The sequence below is a fragment of the Drosophila melanogaster genome, chromosome X (genome assembly GCF_000001215.4).
Source record: "Drosophila melanogaster chromosome X".
NCBI classification, from domain to species: domain Eukaryota; kingdom Metazoa; phylum Arthropoda; class Insecta; order Diptera; family Drosophilidae; genus Drosophila; species Drosophila melanogaster.
The window spans coordinates 1,791,223-1,816,861 of NC_004354.4; the positions used below are offsets into that span (position 1 = coordinate 1,791,223).

The window sequence follows — 25,639 nt, forward strand, 5'->3', positions numbered from 1 at the left end:
GGTATCAGTATTGGTATTGGTACTCAGCTACAATAATAAAGTTTGCAACCAGCCACTTTGGATCTAATGCACTCAAAGTGCCATTAAAGGCTGGCCTGGCCCAGGTCTCTATTGATCGGGGTGTCCTCTCGGTAAAAAATGACTAAATCGAATTATTGGACACAAAGTCAGCTAGAACGGCGATGTTGCACTCGGCAAGCCACACAAGTATTTTTGTTTGTTGATACAATAACAGCATAATAGAATTTTCAGTGCCTAATTATATTAAAACCGAGACAACCGAGCCATCGAAGTTGGTAAAAAAAACCCACTAGCGGCGACTCTTTAAAGCAACAAGTTGGTCCTACCTTTGGTTCTGATCAACAAATATGTAGGTTGAGTAAATGTGTACGTTAGTAAGTACTGATCGGTTTTCGCATTAGCATATGCAAATCGGATTTTGACATAAAATGCCATTTGTGTCGATGCACGTACGAGTACAGGCGAAAATTAAGATATTTCATTGAGATTTGTGTGGGGCGAGCACTTTCTGCAGCTCAAGTAACTCTGATGAATGTAGAAAGTGGCAGGAAGATGGGAAGACGGGAAGATGGGAAGACAGGAATACAATGCATCATTCGACGCACAGGTACTCAAAGTTGCACATGAAACATGCGGAACAAGAATGAAACTACATAAAGTTTATTGTACCTAATTTCATTTTATAATTTTTTGTTTTTGTTGCCTTTCAGCGTGCAGCAACGGCAATGGCAAGGGTAGTGGTGTGGTGTGGTACCAACGGATGTGAGTGCGGATGTTGTGAAACCTCTTTGTTGTGGCAAACACTTACGCACACCACCCAATGAAGCGGAAGTCGACAAATGTATCGTGTACTGTCACAGTCGCAGGAACAGTGTATATTTGTTCAGTCTTTTGAGTGTGTGGAGTGTGTAGAGTGTGTTGAGTGTGGTATTGTAACACGCACATTTCCGGTGCTACCTACTGTCTACTGTCGACGTCATCTGTTTGAGAATTTATCACTCGCCTTTGTTTCGACAGCCAAGTTAGCTTTTGCGTTGACAGTCGAAAATGTCCTAAAATGGTTCCCTTTCTGTTCTGTTGATGACTCCACCCGCCTTCGGCCAGAAAACCCTTATCTCCTCGAACTCTGGGCGAAACTCAAGTGAGGCGACTCTGCGATCCTTGGACCATCTATCTACTTTGCTTCTACAGAATATTTAGTATCCAAGTTGTGCAAGTTGTGAAAAACTAACCAGGTGAGGTGATCCAATACCCAGTTAAGCCATAGATTGCCGACGTAGCCAACGGAAAGGGGATTGCCTTCGTACGATGTACACCCAAATAGGTGATTCCCTACCCACTCGACCCCGAACTGCCTCATCGCAGTGGCGAAATGTAGCCAGCAGTACACAGAGTTATTGGAGGGTAGAAATCGCATTGAAGTTCAGCCTATCCCCCTGATCGCACACAATAACGTTCTGTATTCGAGTTCGAGCCCAAGCGATTGCCCCCGGCTGCAACTCAAATGTGGTCCAATGGTCCAAGAGCACTGCCAAAGCAATAGACCATGACCGTGGACAAAGATATAGTTCGATGGCCGGATGGCCGTTTGTTTGTGTGTCTGACTGACTGCTTGGTTGGGTTGGTCGTTGGTCGTTGGTCTATGCTTGTTGGTTGGACGGCTGGTTGGCTAGATGGCTGACTAACTAACTAACTAACTGACTGGCTGACTGACTGACTGACTGGCGACCGAGCACGCTGTAATTGTGCTCCCATAACAAGAAAGAGCTCATTACATCCAGGAATGGAAACATAGTCAGACGACCGCTTGGCCGGCATAGTGATCATACTCTACGAGGGTTACCCTCGATACTTAATTTGGGACTAACAAAATAACTAAGTAACTAAGCTTTCTGCAAGCTCAAGCTATTTGGTTTTAGACGAATAAAAGAGTGATTAAAACAATGTTTATGAAAAGAGACACATAAACTTGATACGTGATTTTGTTGCATCTTGCTAACTTGTTAAACTGCAAAGCATTACGCAAGTTTTTTAGCCAAAATGTGATTTTAATAAGGCCAAAACACTTTTTTCCCACCGGTTATACATCCTTTCGACCCTCCTAATAGCCCGACTTGAAAAGTACTTCTGATAAAAAATTCGAATTTGTTACCAATGTTGCAGACACCTGTTACCATTTACCCTATGTACGGCATCTTGAGCTCAAACATTATACTCGTAGGTAGTGCCGCATTTGCTTTCGATTTCAAACTCTGGGAACATTTTCCATTACTTTTCTAACATCCAAAAAAGGATTTTCTTACCGGCTATTACAATGGTCGGATGGCGAAAGAACTGGAAAAGTTGTTGACTTCCGTCCGTTGCGAACAGCTGGCAGTGCGAATGTTCCTAATATTATTTGTTTAAATAACTTACATAGAAGCACAAGGCAGTTTTCCTATGCGTAGGAAAGAATATACACCTTTTAAACGATTTGGTGCGATTCACAACAAAAAAAAAATTTGTTACCAAATAAACACAACATTTTTGTAAAGTAACTGGAAAAAAACTCGGAACGGCTCACGCGAACTCGAAGCGTAATAAATACTTTTGTAGGCCAAGCGCGTTGGCATATACTCGTACTTCCGCCTCGAACGTCCCGAATCGAATGAACCCACAACTGATTCTCGTTCAAAATGAAAACTTTTTGCAGGGCAAGAGAAAGGCCACTGCGATGCTATGCGATGCGATGCGGTGCTTTTCAACCCCCGATTCCAGTGGGCGAAACAAGGGCTTGTTGTATACACAGAAGCGCACGTATACGTATACGTCGTGTGTGAGCGCACATGCATTGAATAGGTGTGCAGAATGGGTGTGTGTGTGTGCTGGTGTAGTGCGGTGTGGTGTGATGTGGTGTGGTGTTTGGGTGTGGGGGTGGGCTCTGCTATGCTGTGATGGGGTGGGTGGCACGTCTGCCCCTTCAGAGAGGCAGAGACGCAACGTATCCATCCACAACACAATGGCATTGCACTGCTGCTCCGCGACCCAGCAGCATCACTCTTCGTCGGCCCCATCCTGCCTCTCCAGCCACGCCGCCCATGTCGCCCATTGCCACCCAGCTCCATGGAAGGTTTCGTCGTCGTCGTCGTCGTCGTCGTCGTCGGCGAAATCAGTGACACGAGCCGCTCGTCGTGCTGGCGGGGATTTGGCAGCGCTGGGCCATGACGATGCTCGACGATGTCGGGAGAGCGCACCTTTGAACTGCTGCTGTTGCTAGTGCTGTCAGAGCCATCGGATGGCTGGATGGTCAGAACGGAAGGCAGCCGGATCGGGATCGGCAAGGGTGTGCCAGAGCACCAGGGCACCAGGCATTTGAAACGGGCACGTATAGTATAGGTAGGAGGTATAGGTATAGTTGTAGGTGTAGGTAGGTATAGGTTAGGTATAGTATGGTATGGAAATTCATCATTTTCTTCCTTTTTTGCGTATTTTCAATGCAGACAACACTCGTCTAATGGTTGGAGAAACGGGTAGCGAACATAGCGTAGACGGCATAAATCTTCCCCAGCACTTGCTGCTACTACTGCGACTCAATCGATGCGGATCTCGGTTTTTGGTCAGATAGATGGTCAGGTGGTGAGCCAGATATATTTTAGTTGTAGCATATTTAGCCACCACCAAAAGTGTAATGCAAACACCGTTTGAAATCAATGATATAGAAAGTCAACTGGGAAACTCGGATTGCAGCAGCAGCCGCAGTTTAAGGAGACTTTCAGTCCACATCCGAAATTAGCTTATTTGGCCACCGTGCAGGCAGAACAACAATACAACCAACCAACCTATTCCGGCTGCAGTACGAAGCCAAAAAATTGTGGCCCATCCAACCATCCCAGCCCCCCACGTACGCTACTCCCCCGGCGTAATCCGCAATCATCCTCAATCGGTTGGCTGACTCGCCTACAAAAAGCGAAATTGAGGCATTTTTACCTTTTTATTAGTAACATAATCATGGCAGGGGACGTGGCCGGCCGTGCGATGGAATCAATGGACCCAGCACATGACAATAAAAATTGGCCATAGTGTAAGTGCTTTCTGCTCGTGGTGGTAGTGCGACAGTCTGTCTGTCTGCGCTCCGTTTCCCAAACAACACCCTCCCATCCCTGATGTGCGTTTCTGGCCATCCGGGCAACGAAATTTAAAAGCGCGAACGGCACGGAACGGTCAGTGAAATCGAAACAGAAGGGCAACAGAAGCAGAAACAGAAGCAGAAGCACATTAAGCCACAGCTATAACTATAAAACGGAAACAGCTTTGCATACATTCGCTGGAAAACGCTTCATTTACCATTTACTGCAGTGCGTTGCATTGCAGGAAAATCGGGCTGCGATACGAAATTTATTATCTTGCCATGCGTCTGCCATGTTAGCTAGTCTAAGCCGGGTCAGTTAGCCAGACCCTTTTGCTGGCCAGTTTGATCAAATGTAAGTCACTTGTGGAAGGTACCAGTGTGTAGTCCCTCAAACAGTTGCATTAGTTGGCAAAAATGAAAATGAACATGAATGAAACTCAGCTCGGAACATCTATGAATCCTGTTTAGATCGCTTATTTATCTTCAGATACTTGATTTTTAATTGAAGATGTTTGGTATCTAATGAATTGAATGCCTTCTTATGGCCACGCCGCACGGCACAACAACTATGGATATGGAGCGCAGAACTAATTATGATTTGACTGCGGCGAGTTAAGGAACGAACCACCATCTCGTTGTCGTGGGCAGACTAACAAATGGCTGCGCCAGGCCGCCCAGCAGGTTGCGATCCTGGCCAGACATACTCGCATTGTTGGCGCATTGGACGTGGTTTTTAATTTTCTTTATCTGGACTGTGGACTCCTTGGCTTTTAGCTGCGGGCGTACTTAATTTATACCCTACGCAGGGCGACCCGCGGCACTAAGTCTAAGGGAAAATTATTTTCGTCAGCTTAATTGGATGCCGTGCACTTCCTGCCATTGAAGCGAAATGAAATACTGAAAGAGCAAGGTATATACCTACATATATAATACCTATAGTATCTGGACCATCCTTCGATACGCACTCGTTGTGGGGGCCGCGAGTGTTTGGTAATTTTGCTGCATGCCCCATAAGTATGTTATGTACATTAAAACGAATACATGCCTGTGTACTTAGTGCCCACGGATGGCATCGGTGGTCGGCAGTGCTTGACGCCCTTTGCGTGTTGCGACAAAGGTGTTAACGCCAACAAGTTGCCCCACTACGATGACAATAGAACAATTGGCCATGGGTAGTATTGCCGTGCCGTGCCGTGTCGTGTCGTGTCGGAGATTTTTCGCATATTTATACAGGTGCTCAGGTGGGTACAAGATAACCAAACGGGCAGATTCGAAGCCCAACTTGAAGCGTTGGCAGAAGGCTGGAGGCAGTGAGGCAGTCGAGCCACTGAAGGCAATCAGTCTGTGTCAAAGCTGCAGGGAGTGCATGAGGAGCCTTTGATATTGTTGACACAACCAGGGCAGGCCGGTCAGGATGGGCAGGACGGGCTGGATGGCAAAGATGGGCGGTTGGTCTGGTGGGACAACGAAACTGCGATGCGATGTCACAACGATTTTCCAAAGGATTAAAGTTGTCGTTTGTCGTCCAGATGCATGATTGCGTGTACATATAACAACATCGCAGGCCAATAAAAACCGAACAATTTGAAGTTCTTGTTAATGGCACAATATCGTTGTATTTGTAGTGTCGGGTGGCACGGAAATCAGCTATTCGTTGCATACGTTTCGACTGTTTTCGATTCTTAACGATGCGAGGTGGCAGAGGAAAGACAAGTATCCCAGTTTGGAATAATAATTATAAAAATTATAATAATTATAATACTTTTTGCACCCAGTGCCGAGTGAGTGTGTGTGCCTTAGTCTGCAAAATTTATTGGGACTGCGCTCCGGTTTTAGCCCGCTTTCAGCGCGGTCTTATCTTCCACGCATATTATTAATGCCTTGTCATTAGGCGACTACTGTATACCATTATACAGGTGCAGGCGCCGACAGGAGCGGCAACAACAACAACTGTACTGCAAAGGACATCCGGGAGCAGTTGACGTTACAACTCGGCAAAAAGTGGGGGCAAACATGCTGAAGGAGTTGGCTCGGTTTCGGCTTTGGCTTTGGCGTCCTCGGCAAACAGCCAGGTGGAGATGTAGGAGACGATGCAGGCAGTGGAGGTGGTGGAGCTGCTGAAGCTGTTGGAGCTCACCAAGCCAAAAAGTACACAATGCGAACGCTGAGGAGATTCCATTTTAACATCTCATTAACTTGAGCGGCAGACGTGTTGTTTGGCTGCACGTTGGGTAATGCACATGCGGCGCAGGGGGCAGGGAGCAGGGGCAGCAGTGGCAGCAGTGGCAGTGGAAGTGGCGACGTGGCCTTCCCGCGGCATAAAGTTGCAATAATTTAACAATTCCGCCCTCTTAATTGCCTGCCAGATTTCATTTTAGCCCAAGCCCGCCTCAGCGCGTCTGGGTCGCGTCTATGTGTGTATCTATGAGTGCGTATCTCAGCCTAAGCCGATGCCTGATTCAGAGCCGGGGCTCTTTAAGCCGCCTTTAAGATCTCGGTTAGACAGGCATTCGCATATAAATTTCGAAAAGAATGCAGCGCCAGATACCAAATAGCATATACCAGATACCAGATACCATATACCAGTTGCGGTCTGCGAAGGGGATCGTAATCCAACCATCATGTAACAATGGGCGGAGCGGGTCGGGGCGTGACTCCGTTGCATTGGACCACGCAGGTACGTTGAATGTGCCCCTAAAAGCACACTTAATTACATATATAGGATGTGCGCTCTTAAGGAGGAGAGCCCTGCATTCGAGTGCCGTTCCGCCCAATAGTGTTAGCATTTGAGTGGGTACGTGCCAATGTGCGGAAGTAATTGGTGTTTTCATTAGGCGGGCGACATTCCATACATCACAGTGTTTTTCATGTGCTGTTTAGCAACAATATTTGCAGGAAAATGCCGCCTGCCTGCCAAGGATATCTGCTGTGTCTGTGTGCTTGCATTCATACTCGTATAACTGGTATATTCATATGTGCCTGGGAATGGCAACAGCTTAAGTTAAGTGTCTGGCTGCTCTGGCCGGGCGGCATGTGTGTATATGGGTGTGGGTGTATGGATGTGTGGATGTGGATGTGGTGTGGCACATTAATGTAAATATGAGGCAAATAAAATCGGCGGTGGTGCCGCCAAGCGGCTCCGTGCTCGACCACGGCAACCAATTTCGCACTCGTGCCTGCGACCGGACATCATTTGAATCGTTCCAGGTCATCTGACCTCAAGTACACAGATTTGCATACATATGCATGTACATCGATGTATGTACATCGCCAAAAGCCTTGAACACTCCGAGCTGGAATCGCCGGTCTGGCGCGGCTCATTTCCCTCGAAACAATCTGTGCGCCCAGACACGTCAGTTGTCCTGCGACAACTGTGGAATCCTAAAACCCAAGCGGATATGAATTGTGAACGCGGAAAATGAACTGAAATTAAGTGACTTCCGTGGCAGTGTCTCGCCGTCTGTCTGGCCACGCGAAAATGTTATTTTAAATGATTTTGGCAGCGCCGGTGAAAAGGGCAATTCTCGGGGCCGTGCTAGGCATCAATCAGCAAAGCGAATAAATGTGGAATTTGTCAATTATTTTTCGGCCCGTTAACATGTGTTGCTGACCCCCACCCCGCTCGAATGACGTCCTCCTCGAAATCCCCTGCGCACCGAGATACAGATACTTGCTCAATACTCGTACTCGCACCGCTTACGAAATTGCCTGTGTGTGTGTGTCCTGCTTATGACAAATTGAAACTGCAAAGACATCACAAGTTTAAAATCATCACTGTCGCCAAAGTGGGGGGGGAATATATTGTAGATCTCTGGATGTGTGTGAATATGTATGTATGTACGTGCCCGTCTGGGATGGTCGTGGGGTTCAGAAAAGTACAAATAATGCTGGAAAAATAAGCATACAGATGAATATAAATTGAATCTACTTCCTGAGCGAGCAAGAAGTAAATCGCATTTATATCTATTTGACAATGAACGAGTTCGCAGACTCGCTACAGACGCAGAGCGTCAAATTTAAAGCACTATAATCTATGCTAATGTGTTCGAAGCGATGTGTTTTTAAGTTTGCTAGCACGTCTCGTCTTTTTTCGAGAACAAATGAACTCTGGCTAACGTTCTCATTATGCCGTTCAATATGTTTAATTGAACACAAGACTGGCTGGCTGAAGGCGACTACTATCCCGCTGCTTGTTTCATTCATTTTATTCATCTCTGAGTGTGTGCAGCTTTCGGTTTTCCGATACATCGCCGATCGAAAGGAAAAGTTTAAAAATGCTACGAATAGTCCAATTCCTTTCGTTTGGGTCGGTCTAACCTTCCATACGGTTTTGTGTGTACTGCGGCGAAGATTTTCGTTGGCATGCTTTTATCTGTTTAGCGTGTTTATTTGCACAGGAAACTCATTACGCAAATCTACCCCAAAGCTATACGTAAATCCTTTTTGGGTCTCCAATAACGCTGTGTGCCCAGCCCCCCGCTTGTTTATGTCCCAAGGAGGGGGGCCAGTGGGTTTTCATGTGCGCCTGCAGTGCGATTTTATGGTTTTTATGGGTTCCGCCGCTGCTCAGGTCGATTTTCCAGTTGACTCCGGCGAGCAATCTCCACTGTGCAAGTTTTTGTTTGATCCGCATGCACTTATGTACATACTCGTATATGAGCGATTGTCCGACATTTATGATTTTATGATTGCCATCTACAATACAATGCAAGGGCCCACAACCAGTGTCGTTTGCATTTTGCGGGCCAATTAAACAATGCGACAGCTTATTTATTCTGCGGATAGCTGGGAATAGCGGAGCAAATAAAGAAGAATTTTCAATTTCATTTGCCACCTGCGTTACGGATGCTGCGACTACTCACTCTTTTTTACGACCAAAGTTTGTGAAACAAAAAGTGATAAGCGTGCGATTTCGCAAGTGACAGTTGCAATACCCTCGAAACCGGAAACGGAATGGCCTATCCGATGATGCCCATCCTTATCCAAATATCCCGAGCTGTGGCTTGCGATTTAGGTACAATTGAGCAGTGCGTCTTTGGTGCGTTCGAATGTTTTCTCTCAAAAATTCAAAGTTACCCACCACCAGTCGTTTGAACTCCAAGTAGGGTAGTGTATTCTCCACGAAAAACGAACGCATCCACAATGGCAAGTGCAATTGTTGTCTTTCGGTATTCTGCAACTTTCGTTTCGTTTCAAGTGCAAGTCTGAGATACTGAAATGGCAACAACAATGGCCAACTTTGTACAATAAGCCGGTGAAAATTGGCGGGCCTGGCAAAAAAAAAAAAAAAAAGCATGCCCGACACTTTGAGCAGCTTAATCAAAGGGAACCCATTTATTTATTCAACTGGCAGCTTTCCTTTTTAACTGTTCGTGAAAATCTGACCATATTAACTGCGACGAAATTCGAGTGGTGGGTATCTGGTAGTCGGTTCGATCTAAGTCTCCCCGCCAGGCGGCGCAGTCGGGCTCAGCTTGGAAGACCACTGCTGCTGCTGCTGGGTGTCGGTGTAAACAGTAAATAATAAACAAAATGCAATGGAGCTCGAGCCGGGGCTTCTGCTCGGTTTTCTCCTCCGACTCGGGCTTTTTTCCAGGCAGCTACGAGTATGATGCCCCGTTCCAGGATCTCGGGCAGGTGCCGCTATCGAAAACAAAACGCAACAAGACGAGGCAAAAAATGTCTCACAACTTTTAATTAGTTTTTGCTTAAAAGTGAGGCACGCAGCACGCCCGCGTTTATGCGGGAGCAAGGGTGGTCTGAAGGGAGCGGATGTGGATGTGGATGTGGATGTGGAGGGGCAGCAAATCCAGGACTGGATTGGATCGGATCGCAGGCGGGAGGCCAGTAGGCTGTGGCATTATGGCGTTGCAAAATCGGATCTGCAGGCTTTAAGCGTTGGTCGTTAGACGCCTGTTGCAAGGTTGCTACAGATACTCGCATATTGCATGTGAACTATGGAGATGGGCTGTGTCGTGCCTCTGCCAAGTGATGTCAGAAATCGGATAATGACCTTAGATTCGGGAACTCGCCCTACGCAAGTTAAGGGAGGACAAAATTAATTGCATTTCGTGTCGGACACCTTAGGGCAGAGCCACACAAAAGTCTTCGCTTCGACTTGCTCCCGCTGACTTTAACTGAATTCCATGCTGATAAGGGGGGAAAGGGGGAGCTGCGTTGAAGTGGAGAAATGTTAATTACTTTGAATGCTATGACGGAATGTCAACAGGGGTGCTGACCTCCATTGGAAGTGCACACGACCCGCGCCCCCAAAACGCTGTCCAAAGTTACGCAAAATAGCACGTATTAAGTTGGCCTGTTAAATACGCAGTTCCGAACCACTGTGCACGCATTAAAGACTGCAGACTGTGCATATAGACACACTTTGCGCCGGTGTCAACTACCTGGCGTTGGCAATTCTGATATCATCTCGTCTCAAGTGGGCGGGGAAGCCGAGTTAATTCAAATTGTGAAATTTTGAAATTGTGAAATCTGCCATCCTTTCTGTTGATGCCTCGCTGTTTTTCCATCACCATAGTGGCCTTTTTACGCGTTGCAGTGAAAGTTGTGTTAACGGTTGGTTAATTTTCATTGGCTGAGCGTGGTATAAGACGCTTAAAGTTGTAACCAGCTGCCACATCGCCAGCTTCATCAAATATGGACCATACTCCGCCGGTGACAATTTGCCAAAATACCGAAACTCAACGGTCACTTATCAAATGGTTAAGGCGCACATTTGGAAGTTAGTTCGCCACTGAGTGCCCAAATTGAGAGGGAAAAACCACAGCAAAGCCCCGGAGAAACTTCTGCCACCTTATCTGGCCATAGGGGCTATGCAGCTGTGGCTTGGCCAAAATCAAAAGGGTGCTTTGTTTTGAAAGGCTACTTTGTCGGTTCTTAGCAGTCTTAGGCGCCTTAATGTTAAGCGGTTTTCCATCGCATCAACTTGCCGAGGTGCAGAGAAAACACAAGCTGCCCCCGGAAAGTGAAATCAGGAACGAAATATTCGACTCGAAGCGCCTTCAACAACTGACGTACACATTATGTATGTACATGTCGGTCCTGTTCTCACCCAGATTCAGTTTGCCCAACCAACTGCAAGCAGGTGCAAACTTTTCACTTTCACTTCCCCGAAGATTGAGCACATTGCTGTTTAATCACACTTGTGTGCTCGAAGGCTTAGCACTCCCAATGACCAATCAAAAGACCTCCTACTAAACAGCCCGTACTAAGTCAATTTAAATTGCACTGCATACCAGCATTTGAGCATTATGGTGTTCTAACGATGATAGCGGATTCCGATGGCCGCGGGGGCCAAAGCTGCTGAAAAGCTATTCCTGGGACTCTGGGCTTGCTCCGTTTAACCATTCCGCGATTTTGGCGCCCAAGGCGACTATGTGGGCTGTGCGGCAGTGTAATGTAAATGAACTGCTGTCACTGGGCCCAATGCTTGTGACAGGTGAGCGTTGGGAACGCGCGATTATGGCAGAAACCAAATAAATCGCTGGTGTGTACAGCCCCATCGAGCTCCATCGAGCTCCACTGAGACAACGGAAGAGCAACAGGCCTGCGAGTCAATCAGGCTGTCGAATGTCGATGTCGGTTGTAGGTTGTCGGTTGTCGAAGGCCCTCGCATTATTAAGATTGTTAAAAGCCAAGATATTGATTTATGCAGATAAGCGCTATTATGCCGAAGTGCCAGCGAGCTAACCACCCACCATCTGCCTGCCGTCTGCCGCCACCCGCGTCCGGATTTCGTATTCCGGATTCCGGATTCCGTATACCGTATACCGTATACCGTCAGTCCCGCGCCACCCGAAAGCAGCGAAGAACACCGAAGAGCACCCAGTTACCCATCTTCGACCCTGACTGACTGACTGCCTAATGGTGCCTGTTGGGCTTGTTTGTCTTGCACCCTCCCGATATTTCTGGCTTACATCCATGCCAGCCAGGCGGGGATGGCATTCCTGTATCGCAACTGCAAACATTCCACAAACAAGTAGGTCTGCGGAATATCAGTATATCAGTATACCAGTGTGTTATGTGGGCTGGCCGACTTCCGCCGCGAGCGGCCTACAGCATTTAAATTTAAATGATTTCCTCTGTGACAACTATAAGCCTAATTCACTGCGCCACCTTGCAGATACATATGTATTTATGTATCTACAGTGGAAAAGGAATGTGGCCGCAATGGGCGGGATACGCGGAAGCGTAGTCAGTCAGTTTGTTCTATCCATCGGCAAACAAATCCCTCTCGTGAACCTCGACTTTGCGCAGCAAACAAATCGCAGACTCGTATGCATTATTACAAATTTACAAGCCCATCGTGATGGGCTAGAGCATCAACTTTCTGTTCTGACTGACTTTAAGTAACAACTTTGTATGTGGTGATATGCCTACTGTTTAGGCATATTACAAGTACATACAAATACAATTACCACTGATCACTGCAGTTACCTTGGATGCGCTTTTACGTCTTCACTTGATTCCCGAAATCGTGAAGGAAATAGGAAACCCATCTCTATCGCGTCCAACTCCTCGGTTGGATTCTATCCCGGCACCCAAATGGCAAATGAATAAATCCATTTAAATTGCAACATCCATGACTTGCGGGCTTGCGGGGCTATTCATCCGGAGTGCGATGCGACTACGACGGTTACGCCGTCAGTTGGAGGCCCTGATGAAGATGGAGCCAAAGGTTAGTGCGAGGGCGATGGCGTTGGCGATGGCGAGGACCAAGCCAAAGGCAAAGGCGAAGACGAAGACGCCGCGAACTTCCAGGCTGGTCTGGTCGGGTCGGGAAGGGCTGGGCTGGGCTGGGCTGGGTCGGGCCAGTGGAAAACGCAATGAAAACGAATTTCGTATACATTTTCTTCAATTTTTTCCACGCAGTGGATGCCGGGATGCTGGGATGCCGGTCTGCAGCCACAGCGAAGCCAAGCCAAGCCCCCCAGCCCATAACATCCCCTTCCATATAGCCTCACCTCGCATCTCCCATCTCCAATCTCATCTCCTTCTTTAGGGCGACGCAACAGCTAACAAGCGCAAAGTTAAAAGGACAGTCTAAAGCAGTACATGTTTGTATATATAGTATGAGCAGTGGGTATATATGTTTGTACATAGGTAGGCATGCAGCTTACATATAAATGTAGGTACATATAATACGTATTTATCCTTGTGCCACCGCCGAAAGGCCAGGGGACCAGAAAGCGAGTCGCAAAAAATCAGCTATAACCAAAAAGAATGCTAAATCATGGATGAAGTGGATTCCGAGCTTCCACAGCTTGCCAACCCGCGCCCGCTGTATAATTGCATCGGAAGGAATGAGGGAATGGCTAACAGCATGGGGTCAGCGTCTGGACAGGTTCTGGAGCAGGAGCAGCACCAGGACGAGCCAGGACCAGGCAGGCACCAAGACCACAGCCAAGTCCAGCTCCCGGTCCAGCTCCTGGTCCTGGTCAGGTACAAGTACTAGAAGCGGGCCAAGAGTACAGCGTCACATGGTGCGAATGATCGTTGCCATATTGTGCAAATGGCTGGCTGGCTGGAATGGCTGGCTGTCCACGACCGTCGTCGTCATACCCCCCGTCGGCTTGGGTGTGGGTGTGTGTGTGTGTATGTGGGCGGGTGCAGTGGGCCTGTTGGTGTTGGTATGTATCTGTGTGCCGCGGCGCTAAAAGGAAATTGTGATTGCTGCACAAAATGCTTTTAGAATGGTTGCCAATCGATTTTGGCACGGATTGGCAACAGCAACCGGACCCAGAGTAGAGCCAGAAACAGAAACAGAGTCGGTAGCATGAGCAGGAGCAGGAGCACTAGCTGGAGCAGCGACAGCAGGAAGAGCAGGAACAGCAGGAACTGAAGGCCTGCCATCCTGTAGGTAGGATGGAGTCCATGGGGTCCATGGGGTCAGGCGTACGTACGATAAGCGGCTGACGTCGCATTCATGGAATGTGCGATTTAAAATTGATTGTGAAACATTTGCACAGAATTGTGCTCTGCTCTTTGTCTGACTTCGATGGCAATGCAAAACAAGAGGAGTGCTAGGAGCCAGTGCCAGGGTATAAAGCCAACACTAATACACCGACCAAACCAAACCGAACACCAACGGCAGCTGGAAAAGGCAACAAAAATGAAACCCAAATTGTGCGGCTTTCCCGACACACAAAATGCTATCGCACGAAGAGCTGGGCAGGATGGGCATCACCAGATGACGGAGTCACAAGGCAACAACATGTTGTCGTTGGCATGAATTTGCCCAACAAATTATGTGCAACATTGGAGCTTGTGGCACTTCGCGGTCGTGTGGCCAGCGGAAAATGGCTTTCCATTGCAACTACACTGATCGTCTGGCGGTGTGATGGCCGCGCACCAAGTGACCACTACCCTAATGACCACGTCTCACCGGAGAGATGTTGCAGAGCGTACCAGTCCAGATTGCAGTCTGCATTGTGCTCATCATAAGTGCTCGGATTTAATAGCTCGGGATCTGTCCGTTTAACAATTGTGCACGGGTCCTTCGTCGCAGAAGCACAGGAGTGCCGAAGGCTGTTATTCTTTCCCAAAGGTTTTTAAATTATTATTGCAATTTATGAGCTCAGCTGTGGACGGCACCGAACGGCAGGACATCTAGCCGTTCCTTTGCCCCACATCACATGCGGATGGAGTGGAGTGGACCGGATCGGAGCGAAGCTGAAGGCCTTTAACGGCCAGTCGGGCCAATGAATTAAGTCACGTGCTGACATTTAAGTCCGAACGTGCAAAACGAAACGTTTCCATTTTTTACAGAACAGAACAGAACAGACCACCACCGATTAAGAGCTGTCTCACTTGTGCAGCCAATCTGTGGACACACGGACCTCGTCCATTGGTATACATACCTACAGATTCGAGTGGATGTGTCGCGGCAACTTAAGTGTATCATTTGCTTGGCCAGAATCAGGCGGCAATTGATGGGGCTTCATTGAAGCCGCGAAAGTGTTGCGGAATTAAGTTACTCGGCTTGCTCGAGAAGGATCGAAAACAAGGATCTTCTTCACCTTCAGAAGAGAGGGCATATCCACGCGCCACAACTGTGACTTTATCTGTATCTGTATCTGTGTCTGAAGCTGTATCTGTATCTGTATCTGCGGAAGTGAAAATAGCTGGATACAATATATGCCACCGAACTTGAAGAGCTTGAACTGGTGACGAAAAGGCAGACAAAGCGGAAAAGGATCCCGAGCAAGGACGACTGTTCGGACACTCGTCCGTTGACTGCCGACTGTCGAGCAGCGAGGATTTTGTGTTTTGGCTCGGCTCCGACCAGACCACGGTCCATAAAGTTATTGAAAGCTCGGCGCTTCCTCCTCCGGGTGGCTGCATATACATATACAAATGGCGTGGCATAACTAGCGGGTCTGCAGATAAAAATAACAATTGAAATAAATGAGCAGGGTCGGGCGGGATGGTCTGGCCTGGGATGGGCTGGGATGGGATACGGACGGGATTTAATGCGCGCCGTAGGAAAAAAGCAGCCAAACAAACGGCAAGTGCGAATGACGGCGAGGGCCTGGCCTTCATTTTATTTGCATACTTTTAGGAGGCCGGCCTCCGGATTAAAGACAATTTGTGGCCAAATTGTGTTTGACTTTTCTTGGTTTTCAGGACTTTTTCCCCCCGCTGGTAGAGAAGAGAAGAGAGGAGGAGTCTCACTGCTGATTACGGTGCTCTGCACTGTCGCTGGTCTTTCATCTGCGGCACATATATTCTGGACCTTTGCCCGATTGCTAAAGTCATGCGGATTCGACATTGACAGTAGATTTGTGGGATGTCCTCTTCCACGGGGGTATACTCGTATGTACACTATGCCACTGAACGGGCTGACGCAGATTGGAGAAGGCTGACGAGTTCATTGTATCGCGCAGCCAGCCTGGGCATTTCTTTAAAACAGCTCTCATATTTCCCCTAATTAATCTTCTTTTCCTTTTGCAGCCGATGATGATGGTTGCTGGAGTGGCTTTTCCGCGGAGGTTTCGTGAAAACTTTAGCCAAAGTGCCGAAGCAAACGCGTTGAAGTTGAAACAGGGTAATGAGCGGGACGAGGCGAGAAGCGAAGTAAATTAGCTAAAAAATTTTACTTAGTCGGCAAGGAGCGGAGCGATGAAGAGATGGATGTCTGGATTTGCGACGTGCATAAGGCGGATAAGCGTGGCGCTAAAAAGGGCAGCAAAAGTGAAGGCTCGTCTGTCTGTCCGCCGTCCGTCCATCGTCCGGATGGGCAATCTGCCTGGACTGGACTGGACTGGTCGGGCCGGGGGTAGGGGGGGTCCAACCTAGAGACGCTATCCCAATCCGGTATTTACGAACGCGGGCGCGTCATCAGGTGAAGTGCTAAAGTTTCTGGCGGACGTTTGGCGTGGATTCCCAAAGTGGATATGCGAGGGCGGGAATTCCACAGCGAAACGGGCTGTAGTAATGAAGATAACATTTCCTGTTGTCAGCATTTGCAAAGTTGGACAAAGCCAGCTCGCAGCCCCACACTCGCACCCTTGCATCCTGGTATCCTGGCACTCCACGCGCTTCAAACTTTATGAAGCTGGAAGTGCCAAAGTGAAACGGACGGACTGTAACAGTTTTTCGATTGCTCTTGCACTAAATCAGCTTCATTTTGGGCTCCACCGCTCTCATAAACATCTAATAAGTGCTAAAAGCTTATGTGTATGTGTTTTCTATAGAGCTACCTTTCAGCGGCATATATATCATCATTAAGCCAAGGTTCGTTTGCACAATTAACTACCAACTATTTCAGCTCTGATTGGCCGGCGCTCAATTGGGCGCTTTGTTGGTGGGGAGGGGGAGGGGGGCAGGTCGCGGGGTCGCAAAGTCGGGCCAAAACAATTTGCAGCCGTAAATTGTTAACGCCAACTCAACGTGCATATCTGTGTGGCAAGCGGGTGCCCGAGTAAATTATTTATCACGATGGACAGTCGGCACAAACGCTCTTGGTCTTGGTCTGGCTCCTCGTCCTGCTCCTGCTCCTGCTCCTGGACCACTCTGCTCTCGAGCTGGTCGGAATCCGACGATTGTCTCCTTGTCTTTGTTCTGACTTTATGTTGTTTTGCCGCAGTTTTGTCCGGTGGTTCCCTGGAATTGGCTTTTCATTTACGCCCCAGCCGGAGTTCCTTCTCTGTCCGCGTTTAATACAAGTAGATGTGACTTCGTTGGCCGTGGCCAGTGGCCTGTTGCTGGGTTCTTCGGCATTAGGTGGCTCCTTCGATGGACTCATCTCTGGGTGGGGAGCATGGAATGCCGTGGCTGCTTAAAGCCAAGTCATTTACACTGCAATTAATCATGATTACGCGAGTGTGCGCTCACTCGACCCACGGACGACCACTGCCACTCCCACTCCCACGCCCACTGCCACTTCCGCCCACAGCGCAGTTAACGGGATGCCAAGTTCTCAGATGAGCATACAACAGCTCAAATACACAATCCATGGTGTAGTCCTGGATTGGGCTTTTCTTTTCTCATCTTTTTTGCCGCTTTAGTCGCAGACTTTTTCTGGACTCTTTGATTCACTTAGCCGCTTTTCCAGTTAACCCTTTTAATGGCGTTGGCTGGGTTTTCTCTATAAGTGGTATTTATCTAAATATAATTGCAAAGTAAATGCAAACGTTCAGCTTTAGTTTCCGCCCCTGTATTCATTATGGGATTACATACGAGTATTACACTGCAACGTCATTTTCCAAAAATGATTATGCAGGTGGCTTTGGAGTCATTTCAACGTGCTAGCAAGACTACCTAATATGTCACAGAGATCGTTTTTGGTGCGTTTTCGTGCGACTTCTGGATGACGGACTGCAAGGACCTGCCGGCGAGGACCGAGGAATCGGGCACGTGAGAAGATGGCACATAGCCATATGTGCCTGCCATATGCCATGGATGTCCTAACGGGTGGGGACACTTGAAGCTTTGCAGCGTGTTCTCCCAGGAGGGCCTAATTAGATTACATGCAAATTAAATGCAGCACGTAGATACATATGTATGGGTGCGTGCCACTATATAGTGGAGTACATGCTCGATTGGTGGTGGTGTCGAGCGTTTGGGCTCATGTACAAACATGATGGTAATGGCCGATTTTTGGCCCTGGTAAGTGTTTATTTACCTGCCCATCCGATGGAACTTGGCTGGCTGCATCGGCAGCGACGGCGGCAGCGGCGTTGAGAATCGAACACTGCACACAAAAAAGCACAACAACAAAATTTGAACAAACAATTTCCAATACTGCTGGGCTGCTAGTTGTGTAACGCCATGGAGCGCCTACAACTTGTTGTACGCTATGTGCGGCACGGTGTGCGCCATGAGATGTGTGCCCGATTCCGTGGAAGCACACTAAACTGCCTTGGGACGCGGCAGTTGCACGACTGAACCTGAACCTTGGCACATTGCAACGTAGACACGTAGACACGCAGACTCGTCGCCCGAGTCGCGCGATTGCGATTCTCGTTGCCCATTTCGGATGCTATATATTGGCGGACGAGCGTCGTCTGTGCCTGCTCCTGCTCCCGCTCCTACTCCTGCTTCTGGCCATTCGATGGGCCTGCAAGTCGCGCAACAGGCAGCAGCATCCGCCCGCACCAACGATGGCTGGGTGGGATGGCATTGTGGATGGATGGCATGCATGCATGTGTGTTGGTGTCTGTGCTGCTGCAGCCAGCACACATTTGTGTGAATAAAAACAAAAGCTTGAATGAAAAGTTGCGGAAAAATACGAAGACAGCAACAGTAAACACGAAACGACACACCCAAGGAGCGCCAGACCGGGAGAGAAGGATATGCACGAAAATCCGTAGACAGTGCCTGGGCCACGAATGTGCTGGGAATTATCCAAGCTCCAAGCAATCGAGCAATTAACGCACGGAGTACGCTGCTCCGCTACTCCGCTGCTAGGCATAAATCAGAGCTAGCGCGACTTAAAGCGTTCCTCGCTCAGGTGCGTGGTGGTGGCACGGATCACCTTCAACCACCCACCGTCAGCATCCATGCCTGCAGTCTACAGCTTGCAGTCTGCGGTGGCGCACACCTACCGCAGGATGCAGGTGGTGTGGTCAGTGTCAGCCTGTTGCTGCGCGTTATCAAATGCAGGAGTTGTATGCAACAGGCAGGAGGCCCACCGACCAATACATGCGCATCTCATGCTTTGCCCGCCACTGCAAGCCGCACCCACACAGCGACCCGGACTTCGGTGTCCTGCTGCATACAGACACGCAGGACGCGCCCGCTGCCGCAACAGGCAGGATTTCTCGGGGCTTGGCGACAGAATCGGGGCTATGCTGGAAACCTAACGCTAACGGTACAGCGCACTAATGCAAATTAACGACGGATGCATCCGCAAGTGCACACATATCCGCGAAGGAGGCGAGCAGCAAGCACTTCGGGGCTTACTCCCCTTAAGGCTTCTTCTCGTCCTCCTGCTCCTGCTCCTGCTCCTGCTCGTGCTCTTGCTTGGATAAGCTGCACCTGCTGCCTTACGCCAGCCAAAGGGATAATCCCTGCCTGCGTTTGTACTTTGCAGGGTCGAGGGCCTAGATTTCTCGACCAACTCGCTCCGAACACCTTCTTGCATCCCGTCAGCCTGGGGAGCTTGGCCTGCGCTCGCCACACTTAGATATACTCGTAAGATTGCCGCCTCCGGGCGCTCCTTCCGCAACCGAGCGCCCTAAAAACCAGCCCACCCGCCCACGGGAGTCCGATTCGGAGCCGGAGCCGGAGTCTGGCAGAGCTTACACAACTTTAACCAGCGGAGCATAGCACTGTGACAAACTGATTATTGCGTCCAAGCCCGTTGGCAGTTATGCAGCCAGGCAGCCAAGCAGCCGGGCGGAGTTGCCTGTTGCAGCCTGTTGCTGCAGCCCCTGTTGCTATCCGGCTCACCACTACCAGTGCAGCTGGTCACCTCCACACTCGCAGCGCCACGCACACTTGCATTCTTCTAAGCTCTCAACTGTTGCTCGCTCTCTAGCAACAGGTACTCGGCACTCGGCATTCGGCACCTACGGCATCTACACGCTCCGCTCGGCGCGGTCATGCGCAGAGAGTCCTCCGAGGCGGCCAGCGACTCCGGCGGCTTCTCCTCCGGAAACTCGAGGCAGGGGTGTCCACCAAGTGTCCCCTTCTCTTCGCACCTATCTGGATCTTCCAGTAATCCAGGGGTGTGGGGTCGGGCAGGGGCACAGAGGCGTTGCGCCACTGTCCTGGACCAGCTCCTCGTTCATTTCACTCATGAAGGCACTTGGCGCGGGCGATGAGACTACTATTACCGTAGTTTTATGATGTGCGGCCGTGCAAATGAATGCCATCCCCTGTTTCCGCACATTCGAGCAGCCAGGGATAACAGATTTAAATACCGAGATTGTCGCTGACCAAAGTCATTATCAGGCTAAAAGAATAACCCGCTTAAGTTTACCGTCTTCATTTAGGTAACCGTTTCTTTCCGAATCTTCATCATCTGTATACAATTTGGCTCTTAATACAAAAAGAGATTTGCTTAGTTGAAATAAAAATAAATAAGCTCAAAACGTCAGTTTGTGTGATTTTTTAGGGCAAGTGATGATGAGAAATACCTTTCTTTTGCCTGGTCCCAATTTTTTGCCCAAAATTGGCAATAGTTTTAGTCACAACAAATGATGTTATGGTTTAAATATGGAATGCCATACATCGTTGGATTCGTAATAAAATTGGCAATTAAATGGCATTTCAGGCTGGAAATATACAAATTTTAAAATTTTTCAAGAAATTTATAAAACAAGAAATTTGAAAAAAAAAAAAACGTTTTCTGGAAGTTCTAAGAAAATTTATAGGGATTGTTAGTTTGCATCATTAGCTGTACAAAACGGTAATTTTTATGCCTATGTGGCTTTTTTTTAAACAAGTTATGACATAACTAACACCTCCGTAATGACGGAAATTCGGTTTGTAGAATTACGATTTTGGCAAATGTCGTTTTTCCGAATTCCGGTCATCAAATAATCTGTTTTTTTGCAACAACATTCAAAATAATTGCCTGAATGTGAAATGTCATACCTCGTTGAGCTCGTAATTAAATTTCCAATCGAAGTGAGTTCAAAAAAGAAAATTCTATTTTTCGGCCATTTTTCGCAAATTTTGATGATGTTACCCCTTACAAAAAAATGCAAAATTTTGAAAAAAAAATTTTTTTTCGAAATCTTTAAAAATAGGATAGGGGTCGTTAGTTGGGATTGTTAGCTGCTTAAAAAAGTAATTTTTATGGCTGTGCGACGATTTTCAAGAATGTTATGAAGAAAGACCCTCCGAAAAATGCGAATTTTTGCTTAATTTCGATTTTCTGCTAATTAAAATTGCTTCTGAATATGGAATGTCATACCTCTTTGAAAATTTGCCATCAAATTGCAGGCTGAAAATTATGAATTTTTTGGAATTTTTGGAAATTTCCAGAAAGTGATAGGGGTCGTTAGTTGGGATCATCGGACAGTAGATTTGGTGGCTGCGCGTCTCTTTTTGACCGTTCTGTGATGAAGGACTCTCTGCTATCTGCTTGATAAGAGGATTACGGTATGAAAACAATCTTTCGGGGTCGCAGGGATCCATAAAATTGAAAGGGTAGCAGTGGCTGTGGCTTCCTCTGGCTTTGGCTGTGCTACTTATTTATGAGGTGGACGCGGCGCACAGTGAAACTTTATTGAATTGCTGGCATTACTGTTCTTATTGTTCTTGTTGATGTTGATGCTGATGCTGATGCTGATGTTTCTGCTGTTGTCACTGAGCGGAAGTGCATCCGGTTACATGCAAACAAAATGAAACCAACACCTACGCACAATCCCCGCCAACAATGGGCAAACGTATTGCTACAAACGCGCCAGAGCCAATCAGTTGCTTGGGCTTGGCAGCCAGCGCCCAGCTCCCAGCTCCCAGCTCCTTGTTTTCCGAAACGAAGCCGGCAGAAACCGCAGCCCCAGCACCCATCCTGGCCCCACTCTGGTTCCTGGCGGAGCGACAAAGCTGTCGCCTGGCGGCTGTTGCAACTGGAACACTCCAACAAGTGAGCGGGCACAGACAAACTCGATGCGTTTGACAAAAGTTGCATAAATTAACGTTAAAAGCAAACGTTGTCCTGTTGAAGTTTCTGCCTCTTTTACTTTGTTAGCAGGCTCGGTCAGTTGCCGCCCCTCCTGTCCAGCGACATGCAATAAAGTCATCAAATGTTGCCACTGATGTAGCCAGTCAGCCGTCCTGTCTGTGCTGCCTGTCCTGTTCTGTCCTGTGCTGTCCGCGGATCCCTGCGATGAGTGGAATCCTAGCGGGGAGGATGCCTTTGGCAGAAGCGCTTTGGCTTTCGCCCACCGCACATCATTGCGTTAGCATACACTTTTTTTTCGAAACTACACGTTTTCCCCATTGTGATGATGCGGAAAAATGAATTTACAACATAATTTGATTTGGAATGGACATGCGGCATTTAAATTGCTGTGCATTCGAGGCGCAGCAATAGCGGCAACTCAAACGGCCTATATATTTCAAGTGGCTACGTTTTGGAAAGCCCCTAGGATGGTTGTTGTCCAAGTGGCATTCATCCAGAAAGAAATCGCACTGCATTATAGACAGCTTAACAAATACAATCAATACCTTCACTTTCGTGTTATTCGAACCAGTCTAAAAGAGTTTCGTAGGATAGTTATAAAGTTCAAAAGCAATCGAGGAGCATTTGAAATGGACCATCCTGGCCTTAAAGGACAATAGGTTTCGGCGAAAGACAACAAACCCGTTCTAGATATCTAAAGAACTCACGTGCGAGCATCGCTCCATACTCGTATCCGCATACGTATCCTGCTGAGTCCCTTGGAGGAAATGGGGCGGGTTTGGGTATGGTCCTGGCCAACGGATAAAGGGTTGGGTTCAGTAAGCTCTGGCAAAAAACGAGGCCCTCAAATCTAAATACAGAAATTAATGAATTATGAGTAAAGGGATTTGTTTCACTCCTGTGAATCTGAGCGATACCGACACCTTTCGGACGGACACAAACCCATCGGCATCGGCATGAGGACAACAGGACGAGCAGGACCATCCTGCTGTGTCCGTGTGCCCACTTAAGTGGAAGACGACATAAATAGTAACCATACCTGAACGTGTGGAGGTTTTAATCGCTTTGATCTTTATATTCCCATTCGGTAATTAATTAAACGAAAGGTTCCCTGTATCCATGCACTAATATGCACTTAAATTCCGCAGACACTGCCTGCCGCCTAACCAAAAAGGGTTCCCAGTTCCCAGTTCCCGCTACTGGAGGCGGTCAGCTATTTTCCGATTAATTAGTTTCGACCGCGCTGAAGGGTGGTACTCCCCCAAAAACTGCTCTATGCAAATAACATAGTGTCCACTGCCCTGAAACCGGATGTGAGCCAAAGGGATCGAGCACGGCTGGCAGCAGCCAGCTTTAAAACCACCGCCGAAGACACCCCGCCGATAGCCATTAACCGATTTTGTACTCTAATGAGTTGAGTATATTGAATACGGCTTGTGGTGGCGCTGGCACATGTCCTGCCCACGTGCACGTGTCCTGCCCGGGACACATGCCTGGGCATGTGTGTGTGTGTGTGAGCAGCTCGAGAGCAGGACTTTGCAGATCGGGCAATATATCGAGGTTCTGTTGGCCGACCCTGCTAATTTATTATTGGCACCATTATCGTTTGCGGCGGGCCTGATTGAAAGGCTCCGTCAGCGCCAGCGGACAAGGACAATGGGCCATGGGCGATGGGCAATAAGCAATGGGCAACGAACGAACGTACAACACGTATGCTATCATCGCATCTGGTGTGTTGTTTAATTAAATTTCTGAAATTAAAATGTTTTGTTTATATAAATTGGAAAAATTCAGACACCCACACATGCCGCACAACCGCTCTGTTCAAGAATGACCAAAGGAACAAAAAATAAGAGCCAGGACTCGCAATCGACGCCTGAATACTCTGCATCTTTGCGAGGCCGCCAGGCGTCAGAATGGCCAAAGAGCTGTGCTGGTCGAGAATAGACTGGTAGCCACAGAAACCGCAACGATTGTAGGATTATTTAAACGATGTTTAAGCGTATCCTGCCGCATGTTCTTGAGTCTAAAAACCCCAAAGGAAATGCCATTCAGAGCACAGGCTTGCCAGTGATGTGATGCGATGCCATCCAAGTGGGCCGAATCGTTGGAAGAGTATTTCCCGCCGAATGGCAGTTAAATGCTCGAAGGGATGGGCTGTGGCCGGGAATGGATATGGGTATAGGGATGGGGATGGATGGACAGGTGGCCGCCATTGACACTATTGTTCGGCGCTCAAATCGCTGCTGATGGGACACATTCGACATTCAACCTAAAGCCCCACACACCGTTCGTGCCATGAGCGTTTTTCAATTGGGCCGGCTACAAGTCAGTCATCCAGCGTTTGAGCCGCATTTATTCATATACTCGTGCGAGCTGCCACGGATACACTCACAGCCTCACATGCCTCACCGTGCCTCACGGTGGTGTCTCAATGCGTTTGCCGTATCTGGTGTCCCCGTGTGTTTGCACAAGCACTGTCCCTGGCTTTTCAATTTGATTCATTTCATTTCAATTCTGTTTTCCCTGCATTGTTCGAATGCGCCAGCAACTGAACTCGATCGAACTGAGCTCGCCAAGTCCTTTTCGTCCTTTTCGCACCGTTTAGTGGGGTAAGCCTGAAGGCGAGAGCTCGAAAATGCAAAATCGAGAGTTTGTCTCGGCGAAAGCTGGCTGGACTGCATTTGAATAACCATTATTTTGGCCCCATAATTCCGCATTTTATGCGGAAAGTCACATTTGAATGCCTGATTTTCACTAATTAGATATTCTACGCAAATATAACTTACTCCATAGTTGATTTAATGTAGGGCATTTCTGACAGGACGGCTTGCTCTCGATCTGATTACCACGCCAACACAGATAGTTAGTTGGCTGGCATCGACTGACCCTGTGTGACCATAAAGCGAATTTATGGCACTGTAAATCAAGAGCTATATTGTCATATTCTAGTATTTCCTAACCGCCATTCCCTGCGTTTCCATATGTTACGTGCCGCTTTTTGTGGCCAACGGAGGTCGGCTTGAAGAACCTCCGCCCGAAATTCCAGACAATGTTCTGGTTCGGACCTTAAATCATTGGGACACATCTACTTGTGCACCTTGGACCAGTGCCGGAGCATGTCCCGGCAGGTCTTGAAAGCCATGGAAGAGCGTACGAGTGAGGAGCAGGCTCAAGTATTTGGTTGCATATTGGTGCCTGCGGTTGGGTTCGGTGACGTGTGCTAATGCAAAGGGCAATTGATAGCAGGAGGTGCGGGTGAAACCGTTTTTCATAATTGACACGTCTCAAAGGATTTCGACAAACAGGAGCTTGGGGAGACCCAGGCCACGGAGCTTGTGCAGCTCCTGCTCGGTTACCGGGTATCTGTGTGGCTCATTTGACACTCGAATGAGCCAATGTATAGCATG

General features: G+C 48.2%; 1 protein-coding gene across 1 annotated transcript in view; it reads left to right on the top strand.

Moving 5' to 3' along the window:
* prage overlaps window positions 1-25,639 on the top strand; it is a 79,949-nt gene that overhangs the window by 17,504 nt on the left and 36,806 nt on the right. The window lies entirely within an intron of this gene.